Source organism: Ambystoma mexicanum, chromosome 6q, assembly GCF_040938575.1.
Source record: "Ambystoma mexicanum isolate Mex_15411 chromosome 6q, UKY_AmexF1_1, whole genome shotgun sequence".
NCBI classification, from domain to species: domain Eukaryota; kingdom Metazoa; phylum Chordata; class Amphibia; order Caudata; family Ambystomatidae; genus Ambystoma; species Ambystoma mexicanum.
Window position 1 is genome coordinate 692,652,247 of NC_090937.1, and position 15,963 is coordinate 692,668,209.

The 15,963-nt window shown below is 48.3% G+C and overlaps 1 protein-coding gene across 1 annotated transcript in view; it reads right to left on the reverse strand.

Moving 5' to 3' along the window:
• ZNF330 (zinc finger protein 330) overlaps positions 1–15,515 on the reverse strand; it is a 387,772-nt gene extending 372,257 nt beyond the window's left edge. The window contains exon 1 of the mRNA XM_069631182.1: positions 15,307–15,515. The gene's annotated coding sequence lies outside the window, so the exon portion shown is untranslated. The remainder of the gene's footprint in view (positions 1–15,306) is intronic.
• Between the last annotated feature and the right edge of the window lie 448 nt (positions 15,516–15,963).

Here is a 15,963-nt window from a genome sequence, read left to right on the forward strand (position 1 = left end):
AGAATAATTAGAAACCACTGGGAACCTGTTGGAGTCGCAACAATGGGTGACATTTGGCGGGAGGGCTCTAGTATCACTTTTGAGGGGCTGCGGGAAGAAACTGGGTTGCACGAGGGACAATATATTACATACTATAGACTGGTGCGGAGAATCAAGAAAATATGGCCCGAAACTGTGCTGGAGGAGGAGCCAGATGCTATCATAGACATGATATACGATATATGATATGATATGATATGGTATTTGTAACGTGCCTATACACAAGTGTTTCAAGGCGCGACGAGGCAGGGAGGGGGGACAAGGGGAGACAGACAACGATCCTACTAGGCCAGGTGTCATTCAGATCGCGCAAGTGCAGGGGTAGGGGAGTGGGAAAAAGTGCAGGGGGAAGGGGAGGGGGAAAAGTGCAGTACAAGGTAAGTGGCGTACGTAATAAATAAATAAATAGGACCAGCTGGTGGCAAGTGTGAGGTAAGTGCAGAACAAGTGCTGGGGGAGGGGGTGGCTGTAGGGATACAGAGACAGTCCCGCAGTGCAAAGGGGTTCCAGGGCATCAGTGCAAGTGGAGAGTGGCAGGGCCCAGGACCGAGGCCGTTTAGAGTGGTCCAGTTGCAGGATCAGTGCAGTTTCAGTGAAAATTAATTAGCAGTTCAGCAGGGGAGAGGGAGAGGGAAAGCAGAAGCAAAGAGGAAGGTTTTGAGGTGCTTCCGGAACCGGAGATGGTTCTCCTCAAGTTTCAGGGAGGCAGGAAGGCTGTTCCAGAGGGAGGCCCCTGCCGCGGAGAGAGATCTACCCCCAGCTCGTTGCTTCGAGAAGCGGCTAACCCTGAGGGAGTTGGAGGCGGATGAGCGAAGGGCTCGGGAAGGAAGATATTTGGGAAGAGAGAGTTGAAGGTATTTAGGACCCAGGCCCCAGAAGGCCTTGTGGACAATGCAGAGGGTTTTGAACTTTATCCTCGCAGCCACTGGGAGCCAGTGTAGAGATTTCAGTCCTGGAGAGATACGGTCCCCGGGCTTGAGGCCAAGGACAAGTCTCGCAGTTCTGTTCTGGATGAGTTGCAGAGGGCGGAGAGTGGAGGCAGGCAGATTAAGATAGAGGCTGTTACAGTAGTCCAGCTTCGAGAGAACCAGGGCTCGGGAGACAGTGAGCTTCTGGGGGAAGGAGAGGAAGGGAAGAATACCTCTGAGGAGGTGCAGCTGGTAGTGTGACCTCTTGGCGACGTCAGAAATATGAGGAGAGAAGGAGAGTGTGGAGTCGAAGATGACCCCAAGGTTTTTTGCCTTGCAGGTAGGAGCAGGGAGGGGGCCAAGGGAGGCAGGCCAGAGAGCTACAGGGAAGGAGGGAGTGGGAGTACCGATGAGTAGAATCTCAGTCTTACTGGCATTAAGGCAGAGGTCATTGGCGGCACACCATTCTTGGATAGCAGACAGACAGTCAGAGATGAGGGAAGGAGAGGGGGAGGCTGAGGGTAGCCTGAAAATGAGCTGGGTATCGTCCGCATAGCACTGAAAATTAGGGCAGAGAGCGGCGATGCGGTGGGCAAGGAGTGCCAGATACTGGTTGAACAGCCAGGGAGAGAGATTAGATCCCTGGGGGACACCACAGGTGGAGAAAAAGATGTCGGAGAGGAAGGACCCCAGTTGGACCTGGGAGGGTCGATTTGAAAGGAAAGAGGTCAACCATGCCAGAGCCTGACCAGTGATACCCAGGTTTTCCCGGAGACGGTTGAGCAGGATGGCATGGTTGACAGTGTCAAAGGCAGAGGAGAGATCGAGCAGAATGAGAACACACGGGGTGTTGGAATCAAGGTTCAAGAGCAGGTCTTCACGGATGTTCAGGAGAGCAGTTTCCATGCTTCTGGCAGCTCTGAAGCCAGATTGATGGTCATGAAGACTACCAACAGATTCAGCATGGAGGTTAAGCTGGGAGATGGCCAGTTTCTCCAGGAGCTTGCCCAGGAAGGGAGTGATGGAGATAGGGCGATAGTTAGCCGGGCAGGAGGGGTCGGAAGAGGGTTTCTTGAGAAGAGGGTGCACAAGGGAGTGTTTGAGGGGGGAATGGAAGACTCCAGAGGCGAAGGAGTGGTTGCAAAAGTCAGCCAGGGCAGGAGCCAGGGAGTCGATGTGGTCCTTGATAGTTTGAGGAACAGGGGTGAACCTGTTTAGACGAGACTTTCATAGATCGGACTTGTCTGGAAACCTCGTCAGCAGAGAAAGGTGGAAAGGCAGAGAAAGAGGGAGGAGGGGTGACCGCAGAAGGGCCAGAGGAAGGGCCGGGTAGGGAGGGAGGTGAAAGGAGGAGAGCGAGGACAGGATGTCCTGAGTTTTAGAGATGAAGTGAGAGGCCAGTGCAGTGCAGAGGGCCTGGGAGGGGACAGGAGAGGTAGAGACTGCAACAGGGTTGGCCAGCTCCTTGCAGATTTTAAAGAGTTCGGCGGAGTTGTTTGATGCCGCAGAGATGCGGGCTTGGATAAGGGCTCTCTTCTTGGTGAGAACGGAGAGCCGGTACTGCCTTTGGAGCAGGCGGCAGGCCAGTTTGTCAGAGGATGAACATGAAGCACGCCATTTCCTCTCTGCAACCCTGCACTTGCGTTTTAGGGTGGCGAGATCCGAGTCATACCAGGAGTTACATTTGGCTTTGGACTTCAGGCAGATTCTCATGACGGGGGCAAGGATATCAAGAGTAACAGATATAGCAGAGTGGAGCATGGAGAGGGCTGTGTCAGGGTGGGAGTCAGCCGAAGGGGCAGGGGGGGGCGAGAAGGTAGCAGCGAAAGCCTCAACTGACACACGCTTCATGGGTCGGATGACCGAGAAGGTGGGTGGCAGTGATGAGGGTGGCTTTACCTGTGGGGTAGGCAGGGTGAGGTGGGAGGATAGGAGAAAGTGATCACTCCAGGAGAGAGGAGTGGAGAGAGGGACGGAGAGGGGAAGGTCAGAAGAGATCAGAGCATCAAGAGTGTGCCCAGCAGAGTGAGTAGGCCCAGATGGGAGAATAGAGAGTGAGAGAGAGTCGCAGAGGTCACGAAAGAGACCAGAGGGGGGACTGGAGGCATCAAGGTGGATGTTAAAGTCGCCAAGAAAGAGGAGTTGAGTGGTTGAGGACAGGAGTGCGGAGGAGAGGTCAGCCCACTCAGAGGAAGGAGGAAATTTGACCAGGTGGCCGATAGATAGTAGCCACGGTAAGGGAATGGCTAGGAGAGAGAGAGAGTCGGCAGACAAGGCATTCAAAAGAGGAGTAGGTCTGCGTAGGAGTGACAGTGGCAGGAATCCACTCAGGGAAGATAAGGGCAACACCACCCCCTGCACGGTTGGGCCTGGGCACGGAGAGGATCTTGTAACCGTCAGGTAGGAGTGTGTCAAAGCTGGTGGCAGAGCTGGCTGTGAACCATGTCTCAGTGAGACAAAGGACGTCGAGGTCCAGTTCCTCAAGAAGGTGACAGATATTGGAGGAGTGCTTGATGGCGGAGCGAGTGTTTAGTGTGGCAATGTGGAGAAGGCTGCCATCCTTGAAGAACTTCCGGGGAAGGGTACAGATCAGAGGTACGCCCTGCGGAGGTATTGAAGAAGGAGGTGAAGAAGAAGGAGCACGAGCATGAGGTGAAGAAGGAGCACGAGAGGGGGCAGGGAGGGAGGGTAGAGGCAAGGTAGCCAAGGATAGAGGAGGGGGGACAGCAGGAGAGGAGAGGAAGTTGATGAGGTGTGGGAAGCGTCTATCGAAGAGGTGAAGGTTGGCCTGAGGGCCTTGGACCAAGACGGTCCCGTTAGCGTAGACATTAATGATGGCCTTAGAGGAGTGGAAGGGGGCCAAGAGGACATCCCAACGGGTGCCACCATTAATGGGAGAGGAGGAGAAAGGAGAGAGCACAGAGACCATATGAAGGGTCCATAGGTCAGGCGAAGGCACGAAAAAGAGGATGTCAGTGAGAGTTTCCTTAGAGCAGGCATTAGTGTAGGTGTCAGCGATAGGGAGGCCTGGGTTGGAGACCAGGATGTCCTTTTTAAACTTTTTCCTACCAGATTTAGTGAGGAAAGCAGGATAGTCAATGGAGAAGCAGTTAGAGAAGATAGGCGAGACGGAGAGCACCATGGAGTAAGGAGGGAGGGGGGGGGGAGACAGACAGACGAAACGAGAGCACGCAGACAGGAAGTGAGCGGCAAGCACAAGTTACCACAATTAGAGCAGCACCCTAGTATACCACAAATCAGAGCAAACAGTAATGCGTATTAGGTACCGGGCCACCTAAGTTTGAGAATCCTGCGAGGGGAGAAAAAGCACCCTAGTATACCACAAATCAGAGCAAACAGTAATGCGTATTAGGTACCGGGCCACCTAAGTATGAGAATCCTGCGAGGGGAGAAAAAGCACCCTAGTATACCACAAATCAGAGCAAACAGTAATGCGTATTAGGTACCGGGCCACCTAAGTATGAGAATCCTGCGAGGGGAGAAAAAGCACCCTAGTATACCACAAATCAGAGCAAACAGTAATGCGTATTAGGTACCGGGCCACCTAAGTATGAGAATCCTGCGAGGGGAGAAAAAGCACCCTAGTATACCACAAATCAGAGCAAACAGTAATGCGTATTAGGTACCGGGCCACCTAAGTATGAGAATCCTGCGAGGGGAGAAAAAGCACCCTAGTATACCACAAATCAGAGCAAACAGTAATGCGTATTAGGTACCGGGCCACCTAAGTTTGAGAATCCTGCGAGGGGAGAAAAAGCACCCTAGTATACCAAGACTGTGAATACAGTGAGGCAAGGCCCCATGTGGATGTAACCAGGAGAAGGAGGGGTGGGCCGGGGAACGGAGAACAGGTGGAACTGGCGCCTGCCGTCCCCTGCGGACACCTGCAGACACACAGGGAGCCGCACTGTAGGAGTCGCCCTTGGCCTGGGGCCCTTAGCCGCGGGGGCTGCCGGGCAGAGGGCTGCCCAGGAGGGGGGAGGTTATAGGCAGAGGGAGAGGAGGGGGGGGGTTGGGCGGGCAGGGAGGCGGGGAGGGAGAGGAAGACCAGGAAGTGGGAGGGGGGAGCAGGAGCAGGCAACAAACACCGCGCTAGGAGCGCGAACAACAATTCTACTTTTTTTTTTTATAAAAAAAAAAAAAAAAAAAAAAAAACACAACAAAACACTCACGGAGGCCCAGGCAGGGCTTCCCAGGCCTGCTGATCCCCTCAGGCCACCGGCGACCGCTCTCCACGCTCAGCTGGGGAAAAGAAGCGAGCGTGGGGAACGGCCGTCGAGTAGGCCAGAGGGGAGGCAGGCACACAACCAATCAGAGGGGGGGTGGGCGGGCAGGGAGGCGGGGAGGGAGAGGAAGACCAGGGAAGGGGGCCATGAGATATCCAGAATATATGAGATGTTGATGTCCAAAGTGGGGAAGGAGGTCACGCAGTTGAGATCAGAGTGGGAAACGGAAGTTGGAGCCCCGATGGAGGACAGGATATGGGAAAGGGCGCAGGTATATCATAAGAAAGTATCTAGAAATGCGAGACTGCAACAGATACAACTGTATATTTACACATGGGGCGTATATGACGCCCCGCAGGATATCTAGGTTTGTGAATGCGGGGCGGCAGGCATGCCCCAAGTGCGATGAGGAAAACGAGGGCATGGGGCATATGTTCTGGTCATGCCCGGTCATTGAACGCTTCTGGAGCGAAGTAAAAGAGAAACTTGAAAAAAAGGGGGTCCAGCTGGTAGTAGACACGGTGTGGGCTTGTCTGCTTGGGGGGTTCCCAAGATCACAAAAGCTTAAGCATGTGGGCAAATTGAAAGATCTGGCTTATGTGCTTGCTAAAAGAAGAATTACCATGGGTTGGAAGACTTGCCATAAACCAAGAGTGGAGGTGTGGTGGAGAGACTTGCAGAAATGGGCGGAGGCAGAAACCATGGTATGGCAAGAAATGAGCAATGCAAGGGGGGAGGAGGAGACAGAGTCCATAATGGCCTGGAAATCACCGATAGCCGAACTGTTTGGGTCAATAATAGACCCGGCAGAACCTGTAGTAGGGGAGACTGTACCACAGGATGCAGAAACAGAATGTGCAAAGTTATAGACTCGTAAAGGGGGGTGGGATAAGGGAAGCAGGGGTTAGTAATGAAAAAGTATGATGAAACGGATGATATATGCATTGCCTGTTTGGTTTGTATTGTTTGTTGAATTAATTAATGAATAAAAAGTTTTTTTTTTTTTAAATCTCCTGGGGGAAATAGTGGATAAAATCACCATGTCGGGACAGAAACAAACAGGCGTCCTGAGAGAGGATCTGGCAGAGGACCTACAGGAGATAAAGAGGAACATCAACAAAATCGAGGCGAGGGTGGACAAGAACGAGAGAGCAATACAAGAATTGACTGAGGATGCTAGGAAGGCAGAGGCCTTGTTGGAAACCCTGGCGACGGCCGCCTACAACCTCGAACTCCAGGCAGAAGACTTGGAGAACAGATCCAGGAGATCAAATATCTGGGTCAAATGTCTACAAGAGTCAACCCAGGACCAGGGCCTGTCACAAGTTGAGATCTCCTAGACCTGGATATACCTCCAGACATACAATTTGACTGAGTCCACAGAGTGAGGCCGTGACGACAGGACCCAGGAGCAAGACCAAAGAACGTACTTGCAGCCTTCCACACCTACGCCCTCAAAGAACGAGTTATAGCTAGGGCCAGGAAAACAGACCAGATCACCTTTAACGGGGCCGAAATCTTCATCTACCAAGACCTGTCTCAAGCAACGCTCCTCAAGGGAGGGAGATGGTCCCGGGTCTTGACATTTCTAAGATCAAGAGAAATCCACTACAGGTGGGCCCACCCCTTCACTTTGACCTTCGAGTGGCAAGGGAAGCAACACAAAATTAAGGACTGTGAGACCCTGAACACCAACCAGGCCCCTCCACCAGGTCAATCACCTCCAGAATGCCATGGGAACGGTCCGTGCTTAAACACAAAGAGAACAAGGAAGGGGGAAGCCCAACCAAACCGAAGGCCACCCCTGCCCGGACAGGGATTTGTTGGAAGCCACGCCTGAAGCCCTGACCTGATAAGATTATGTGCAAGAAAGCTACCGCCTGGGGAGGGTGCAAGTTAAGTTAAGCTAAGCTAAGCAAAGCTAAAGTTAAGGCATGTTAGCATCAGCCAAAGTTACGCTTGATTGATTGATTATATGTATAGCGCCTATACACAATGTGTTTCAAAGGGCTTCAAGGAGGGGAGGGAGCATGGGAAAAAAATACAGCATACATTCTTTCAGTCCTTGAAAACAGTTAGAAGGTGAAAAGAACCGAAGATCAACTATCATAATCAGCCCGACGACATTTCAGATAGTGCAAGTTCTAAGGTGGATTGGGAGGGAGAAGGAAACAGACAAGCGGCTACATTACTATGCCTGACAGCAATTGAGGTAGTGCGGAGGAGGGAGGGTGGGGAGGGGAGATTTGAAAGGAGGAGGAGCAGAGGAACAAAATGAGCAACAATTTTACTATGTCTGATGACAATTCAGATAGTGCTGGAGGGGTGGGGAGAACAAAGAAGCTGCAACAGATAGGTCAGGCGGACTGAAAAGAGCAAACATTTTTAAAAAACCTGACAGCGAGACAGACAAGCGGCTACATTACTATACCTGACAGCAATAGAGGTAGTGCCTGAAAGTAAACAGGAGGAGGGGAGGGAGAAGGAGGAGAACAGAACAAGCAACTATTTTAGCAACTATTTTACTAGGTCTGCAGATGATTTAGATAGTGCTGGGGAGGGAAAGGGGGAGCGGAAGAACGAACAAGTGGCTTTCTAAAAAGGACAGAGATGCCATATTTAGAGGGAGGGGGGAGAGGTAGAACAGGGGGGGGTGAAAGGAAAATAAAAAGGGGGGACGGAGACAAGTAGCAGGAATCACGAACAGGGTAGACAAAAAGGGGAGGGGGGAAAAAACCAGAGAAATAACAGGACAGGGAGAGGAGAAAAGAAAGAGCGAAGGACAAGTTGCCGAAAACCAAATTCAGTGTTAGCACTCTGAGCCAGGATCTGGCCAAGGGAGGCCCTGCGGGAAGGTGGTGTTCAATGGAACCTTGGAATGAGATTGGGTTATCTTGCGTGGGGCAATCCTGGTAGTATTCTAGGGTTCAACTTTTGCAACCACACGGCAAGGGTGGGGGGGGGGGGGGGGGGAGTGGTTTGTGTCGAGCCAGTTGCACCAAACTGCAGGGGGTCAGGGAGGGAAGGGATCTGGGGAGACACGACAACACGGCGGGGAGCACTCGGGGGCTTGGAGGGAAGAAGCGAGGGGGCGTCCCCTATTTCAGCCAGGAAGGCAATCCCACGATAAGGTCGCTAGAGCAAAAGAATGGCCAGCAAGGATAAACAGAAGATTATATCCCTCAACGGCCTTAACTCCCCTACCAAAAGGAAAAAGATAGGAGGTGTTTGTTAAGAGGGAACAACCAGATCTAATAATTCGACAGGAAACACATACCCAATCCCAAGACAAGCAGAGGTTGAGATTCTGGGGGTACTCAAGAACATTCCAGGTGACGTAATCCGTCAAGAAAGGGGGGGGGATCCTCATCGTGCTGAGAAATGGTCTCGACCTTAACGTGACAGGGTCAGAGTCGGATGACCAGGGGAGATTTCTAGCGGTAGCCTTGGAGGGGAGGGCAGAGAGGTACACAGTGGCAACAGTATATGCCCCAACATCGGTCAAGATGCTTACATCCAGAAAGCTCTAGCCACAATCAAACAATTGCGACAACGCCCATCATACTAACAGGCGACCTCAACTTGGCCTGGGACTCCAACAAAGATAGAAGCCACACCTACCCAGGCATGCAGGGAGGCCCATCAGAGGGCCTCAGGGCGAAGGTGCATGACCTGGTGCTGGTAGACGTGTGGAGGGAACATTTTACTCGCACGCCCACAGGTCTCATTCAAGAATAGATTATAGCTGGGTCTCCAGATCACTGCTGGGAAGAGTCGCAAGTGTCGAGCCGGAGGCCATCGCTATCTCAGATCATGCCCCAATAACCATCACTCTGGCAAGAAACTGGTCACCACCTGACCCCTCCCCCAACTCTTTAAAGACCAGACATTGGTCCAGGAAGTGGCCGAGGAAACAGAGGCCTTCTTTGAAACAAATAAGGTCGGGGACACGACTCTGCAGGTCAGATGGGACGCGTTCAAAGCTACGACTAGGAGGCAGAATCATAGTAGTCAAGGCCAAAAGAGACAGGGAATTGAGGCAGTAGGAGATCAGGCTTGAAACCAGAATAAAGGAAATCATGGCTAATATGGTTATGCCCTTGCAAGTTCCAAGAGACCCATTTCTGCAATTTGTTAAAGGACCTGATCATTGGGGCTTCCCACTGAGCCACTTGAACACAGGACCCCTTGTGACCCATGAACAATTGAACTGAAGATTTACACTGCAGATCATTTGAAGTCAGTCGTACCTCACGGCATAACTCACACCCCTTATGTAAAACTGTCAACATCCCTTTTGAATGTGAAATTGAAGATCTAGACCGCATACAGGAGTCCAACATAGACAAGAGTATGTATTGTATTAGATCATAGCCAAATTGTCTCATGAGAGACGTTTCCCCCAGTATTGCATCATAAACAATTTTGGACTTCATGGCCAAGGTGACCAAATCCACCCTATCATCGTGGATGAATTCTACTTGAGAAATGTCTTTCCTGGAAATCGCTCCTCAGATTTGTGATTTCAGCAAATAATATTTTGCCAGTTACCACCAGCTGAGCCTCTTGAAAGATACATTCCAACTGCAGCCTATTCCACCTTATAATACTAAGAGGAAGCAGTCTTTACCCATTCCTTACAGATGATCCATTGAAATTTCGAGATTCAATGGAAACGCTTCCAATCTGGCTGTCAGAGGATACCTACCGCTCCTCTCACGATGCTATAAACCTGTAGCCTGGGCTGCTCCAACTCAGCCACTGTACCTACCCTGGGCATAACAAAGTCATTTAGTGCCACAGGGCTAATGACATCTGTACCTACCCTGGGCATAACAAAGTCATTTAGTGCCACAGGTCTAATGACATTTGCAAGATTCTCACTGGCTTGACGCGGTACTCCATTTGACTTCTGTACGAACAGTGACATTGGGCCGGGTTTATCGCTGGGAATCTGTATATTATACTGTTCCTGAGGCCTTTGCAGCAGATATTGCAGCAGTGTCTGTTGCTCCTTATGTTGAAGCTGGGTAATTAAAGCAAGCTCGTTCTGCAGTTTTTTCCCCAGATCATCAACTAAATCTTTTGTACCAACAGATGTACTTTTAACAACCTCTGCAGAGGTACGACTAGTACCAGTTGAACTATGGCTCTCCTCACTTTGGGGCACTGGAGTCACTGCCGCATTCTCAGAACTTTCTTCGCTCTTAACTTCTTCCACAGACCGTCCTGCACAGGCCGTTTGTAGTATGCTCACCCCTTTGCCGCACCGATGTTGGGGCGGAAGGAGAAGCCAACTGTGGCAGAATTCTTAAAAATATTCTAGACCCGCGCCTATTATTGCGCTTTGACTTTGTTTTTTTTTTCCTTCTTCTTGCCAGCATTCTTCTTCCTCCAGCTTGTGTCTTTATTAGCAGGAGGAACAACTCGCTCACAGATATAATAGACATATCCCCCTCCAGCACTGGATCTGGGTCACTGTCCCTATCTTTGGCCGCCCGCAACTTCTTATGAGCCTCGTGTATTACATACTGATAACTGGGCACAAGACCTTTGGAGAATTGGCGACCGGCCCTACAGAACTCATGGTAGTCACAGTTGCATTTGAGGGAAGTTTGAATTGCTCAAAAAGTTAACCTAACTTTGCAATAGTGTCCAATTTTTTTGTCACAGATTCCTGAATGATTGTGTGAAGTTTCACCTCCATCTTAATATTTTCGTAGAGGCCAACAAATGCAGATTGAACTTCAGTGCATTTAGGAAGGAATGCGCCTGCCCCTCTACCACGGTTTCACACTGCTTAAAAAAAACAAAAAAATAAATTAAAAAAAAAAAAAAACGTTTCATTCTCCTCTATGAATGGATGGTGGTGTCGAGCCCACCGAGCTAAAATTATCCCCAGAATGACCCTTGTACATGGACTGTGGGGAATCTGTTGACGAATCACTCTCAGCCGCCAATTCCTCATCCTCTTCCACCTCTTGAAGTCTGTTCATACTTAGATTCAGAAGATCAGAGTGCAAAACCGACTGTCTCCTGGCCGCCATTGGGATCGTGTTAACTTTCTCTTTATCCATTGTTTTAAAGAACTATGTCATTTTTGCCTTCTTAGTGGACATACGACTCTTTACAAAGACCATTTGTTTAAACTATCACTGCCAGTACTTCTACCAATACTTGATCCGGTACTTCTGGTGAATTAATGTTTTGGGCTATGCCCTGCACAGGGGGAAAGGCCGGGAGAAGAAGAGCATGCGCCTGGTCAAGCAAGTCTGTGTTAGGATGCGTGCACAGAGGCCGCCCCAAGCCTGTATAATGCCTGGCGTATGCCCCGCTTGCAACAACACTCACCAGTGACTGGCCGCAGGACATCACGGTGGGCGCAGCGACACGGGGGGCCTTTCCATTGCCAATATGGTTTGCCGTGGCATCTGGGGGACATCTCACACGCAGGGGTCTCCATTAACGCTTCCACAGCAACGGGACGTGATGCATGACGTCACAGAGCATGAGGTCATTTCCTCTTGCTTTTTACTTTGGGCACTTTCATTCACATAAAAAGACCTCAGAAACAAGACGCGGTGTCTCGCAACGGTAATACTTTGATGCCACTGACACGTGCATCCTGACGCCTCAGTTTATTTCACTCCCGAATCAAGCTAGCAGGATCCAAACATCAACAAATTAGACTGACAGTATTTCTCACACTTTTCCCTTTGTGACAACCAAATCCTCTTCCTAATATAATTGCATCATGTTAGCAACTTCGACCCCTCTGTTACATGCAAGTCTAAAACCTTTCTCAGAAAGAAAAGGGGTTGTTTATCCTAGAACAATCCCGTAGGATGGATGGCCCCCTGATCTAACAATTTTCAGAACTGGTTTGTCTGCACCAAGAGTAGAGAAATGGCTTGTCATATGGTTCCTAGGACAGGGGCACCTCACATGAACGGCCCCCTGACTCCCAGAGAGTTTCCATCACCCCTCACCTGTGCAACGGAGCAGGCCGACCAGAATATTGGGTTGCCCAATAACTCATGTAGAATCGGGAGCTCTGCAGATAAGGGGTGTGTTGGCCACTTTTACTCAGAAAAAACTATTCTTACTAATTAGATCAGAAGAGGTAAAAAAAAACAAATGTATATTTTCATGTGCGTGAATAACTAGCTTCAAAGAAATATTTAGTACAAAAACATTTGTTTTACAGTTAAACATTTTTACTCCATTAAAAATGCTCCCATTGAAAATCCTTTTACTCCCAACTCTAAAAACGTAGGGAGTAAAATATTCCCCAATCTTTTCTGGAGCAATGGGCATAGTGAGATATCACAGGAAAGAAAAAACGTGTGCGATAAATTGTGAAAGTTACTAAAAATAATAGAATGAATCCTCTTATTTCATTCAGTTTGAAGCAGGCTTCTCCTATGACATACTGAACACCAAACATGCATAACTTGATTATGTTGCTGATCAAAAGAAAGAAAATGTAAGACCACAAAAACACACTATACTATACAAAACTTCACAAAGAATGTGGGCAAAACAAATTGAACAAACATTCATAAATTCATCAGAAAATATCTAACTACATTGGTAGGATTCCGGCGGCATTCAATATAATCTTTTTACTAAATGCCTAGTCAAATACTGAATGCCTTTGCAAATAAATGCTGAATGACAACCAGTTAAGACTAAGGCCTAATATTCGCTGGCCGCAATTTTGTCCAGATGAACTAGTTTGACGAAGTAAAGCCCTACAAGCTGGGCACACCTTCTTCATGTCATAATCTCTAGAAAACAATACAAATAACCTAATGGCATCTCGGACATATAGATTCAACACCAAGTATGGTACATTAGTAAATTATAATGAAGAGAAGGACTGCACATATAGCACAAATAGGAATTAACCTTACATCCCCAATTGAGGATCAGAATGTGATACGGTCAATAGTGTAAATTGCACTCGCGCTCGCTAATTTCAAACATGTGAAACCACGATTGCTAGGATTTCATTTAGTCAGAGAACTTCATAACACCAACATACATCACACCTGCATTTGCTTCCAATATCAACAGTAGTTCGCTTTTACGAACCGTTGCATGGAATTTAGCACAAGTGCAATGCCATACTGCAGGTCACATTAGCAGTGATGTGCACAGATTTCATGGAATTACAGTACACAAGATATGCTCATCGTTCATAACCTTGGATACTAGTGGAAGTTGACATATGTTGGGCGATCACAACATGATCTTTGTACGGTTGTCACCATGTTCAGTCTCCGGATTTATCCTACAAACATTTGTAATGGAAAGTGCAATGTATCGGCAGCAAGGTTTTAGCTAAGCCAGTTGCATCTAGAGGGTCTCATTAACATATATATGCCCTACAAACAAACTCAGGGAGAATTTTCAGGTCTCCTATTTGCGGTAAAAAAAACAGATGAGGACAAGTGATATGCAGCGCGGTCTACCTCACGCAATTAAATTGATATTTACTTAAGAAAAGCAAAACTATGGAGTAGCTACATTAACCTCATATGAAGGCTGCTAATCAATGACAGCCAACTCCAATGAAACATTTGGAGAAAAAAAACAAGGTTGTAATCCTCCGAGTCATGTGATAAATGTAAAATTACCCTTTTAACATATATAGATTGCAAATTTCAGTAATGTCCAAATACAAGAGTTAATAGACTTAACAGTAAATCCTTTCTAGTTAATCCGGAGTCCTTTCTCAAAATACCATGTGGTTTAACAAGTTTCCCAAATTGCAGAAACTGATTTTTTTGTAACGCAGTAAATGGCAAATTGGAATACCACATGTTTTGTTTGTAACACCAGTAGTACATTTTTTTTTTTTTTTTTTTAAAAAGGACTCAGCATTAACTGTTGTAATTGGGCATTAGAGCAATTTGGGAAACTTGTACAAACAGATCTCTTTTGTAGCACAATAAGTGGCAACTAGAATGTTACAGGTTGCAACACTGTTTTTGAGAAAGGATATACGATTAACGCTTGCAACTGGACATTATTGAAATGTGTAATCTATACACATTAAAAGTGTACTTTTCTTTTGTCACATGACTCAGCGCATTTCAACTTTATTGTGTTTTTCCTATTTGCGGTAAACCTGGTAAGCTTCCAAAAATAGGAAGGGGGCCTCACCAAATATTTTGCCTCTGACAGTCCTGTTATTGGGTCCAGATATAGCTGTTTTCTTCCCTGTTGAAATCTTTCCTTTGACCCCAAAATATAAAACGTTATGCGTTTGTGATTCGCCACGTGAACAAAACTGAGAGATTCAGGACTTCATCTCGTAGTACAAGATTCTGCAACCTGTGGATCTCCAAGTGTTTTGGACTACAAATCCCACCAGTCATAGCCAATGATGAGCAGTGGTCGAAGTGGGCGGGAGCGGTGCTCCTCTACTTTTGGATTATTAGGTTTTACGGTTCCTATAGTTTTATTAAAAAAAGAAACCATTCCAGTGTACTTCAGTGCACTGAAGTGAACGTTCTATTAAACAGCAGGTGCATTAGTTTGGGGGTTTCTATTGTGCGTGGAGAAGTGTGGCATGGGGTTTGTGCCGGCCAGCAGGGAACATAGTTCCACTACTTCTTTACACTTCTCGACCACTGATGCGGAGAGATCATGAGATTCGAAGTCCACAACATATTGAGAGCTGCAGACCCCTGTAGTACATTCGGAGACGCGCTGCTGGTGTCTTTCTAGGGTCCGTATCACTAGGCAGATTGTGTCACTAAATTGCGTGACGTTGTCGGAATGAGTTACTGTTGAAGCCTACGTGATGAATTACAAGACCTGTTGGGAGAATTAGGCTCAATGCAAAGTCCTCCTCCAAATGAAGATTAAACCTGGAACTGTGGCAGCATTTGGAATGCCTCTGCTGCTCTCAAAAGCCCAGCACCCGCTGCCGGCAGAAGCGAACGAGAAGCAGAGAGCAGCATGGAATGACCGTAGGAAGTCAATTTTAGGACACAATTTGATGTGTCGTAATGCTCCCTCTACATTACAAGGAACGTTCCTCGAGCCCCACACCCGCCTCTGCCCATAGCGAAGATCCCTGTCAATGTTGTCTGGTTTACCTGTATTTACAGCTGATCTCAACACTGACAGATTCTTCGCTTGAGTCGTCTCCAGTCCCAGCGTGCATCGGGACCCGGCGCGTGGCAATGACCACTTCCCATTGGGGGAAAATTCTCTCAGCGGAGGTGGATACGTCACGTGACGAATACGTCAGCTCACTAGTTGCGTGCGTCAAGTCCACCAGCTTCGTATTCTTTTCGCGTAAGGTAGCTATTAATAAGTATAGGCTAATTTAAACTTTATTGAACATCAACGTCAGTCACTTGTTGAACCAGCACCAGGCTTGAACAGGCATCTATATATCGAAAGCAACATAAGAGCCATCTCGATCAGTTAGTGTTTTGCCACCAGACTCTAAGGAGGGATTAGAAGTGGGCATTGCCTTGCGTATCCCCTATCGTGCCTCAGCTCTCATTATTCGCAGCAGCAAGCATGGCCCGTGGCCCTTGCACCACCACGCACAACTGTGACAAGTATAACAACATCATGATCAGTTCTCTTCTAGTCGGCTGAATTGTGTGTACTTTACAGTTTGCTGTAGTCCTGGGGAGGAGACAGGTCCTCCCCTGGTAGGAGGCTGCCCTGTGCACCATGAACCCCCTGGCCAACAGAAAACTCATGAGGCTCTGCTTCCCGTCCGGGCTCCACGCGTGCTC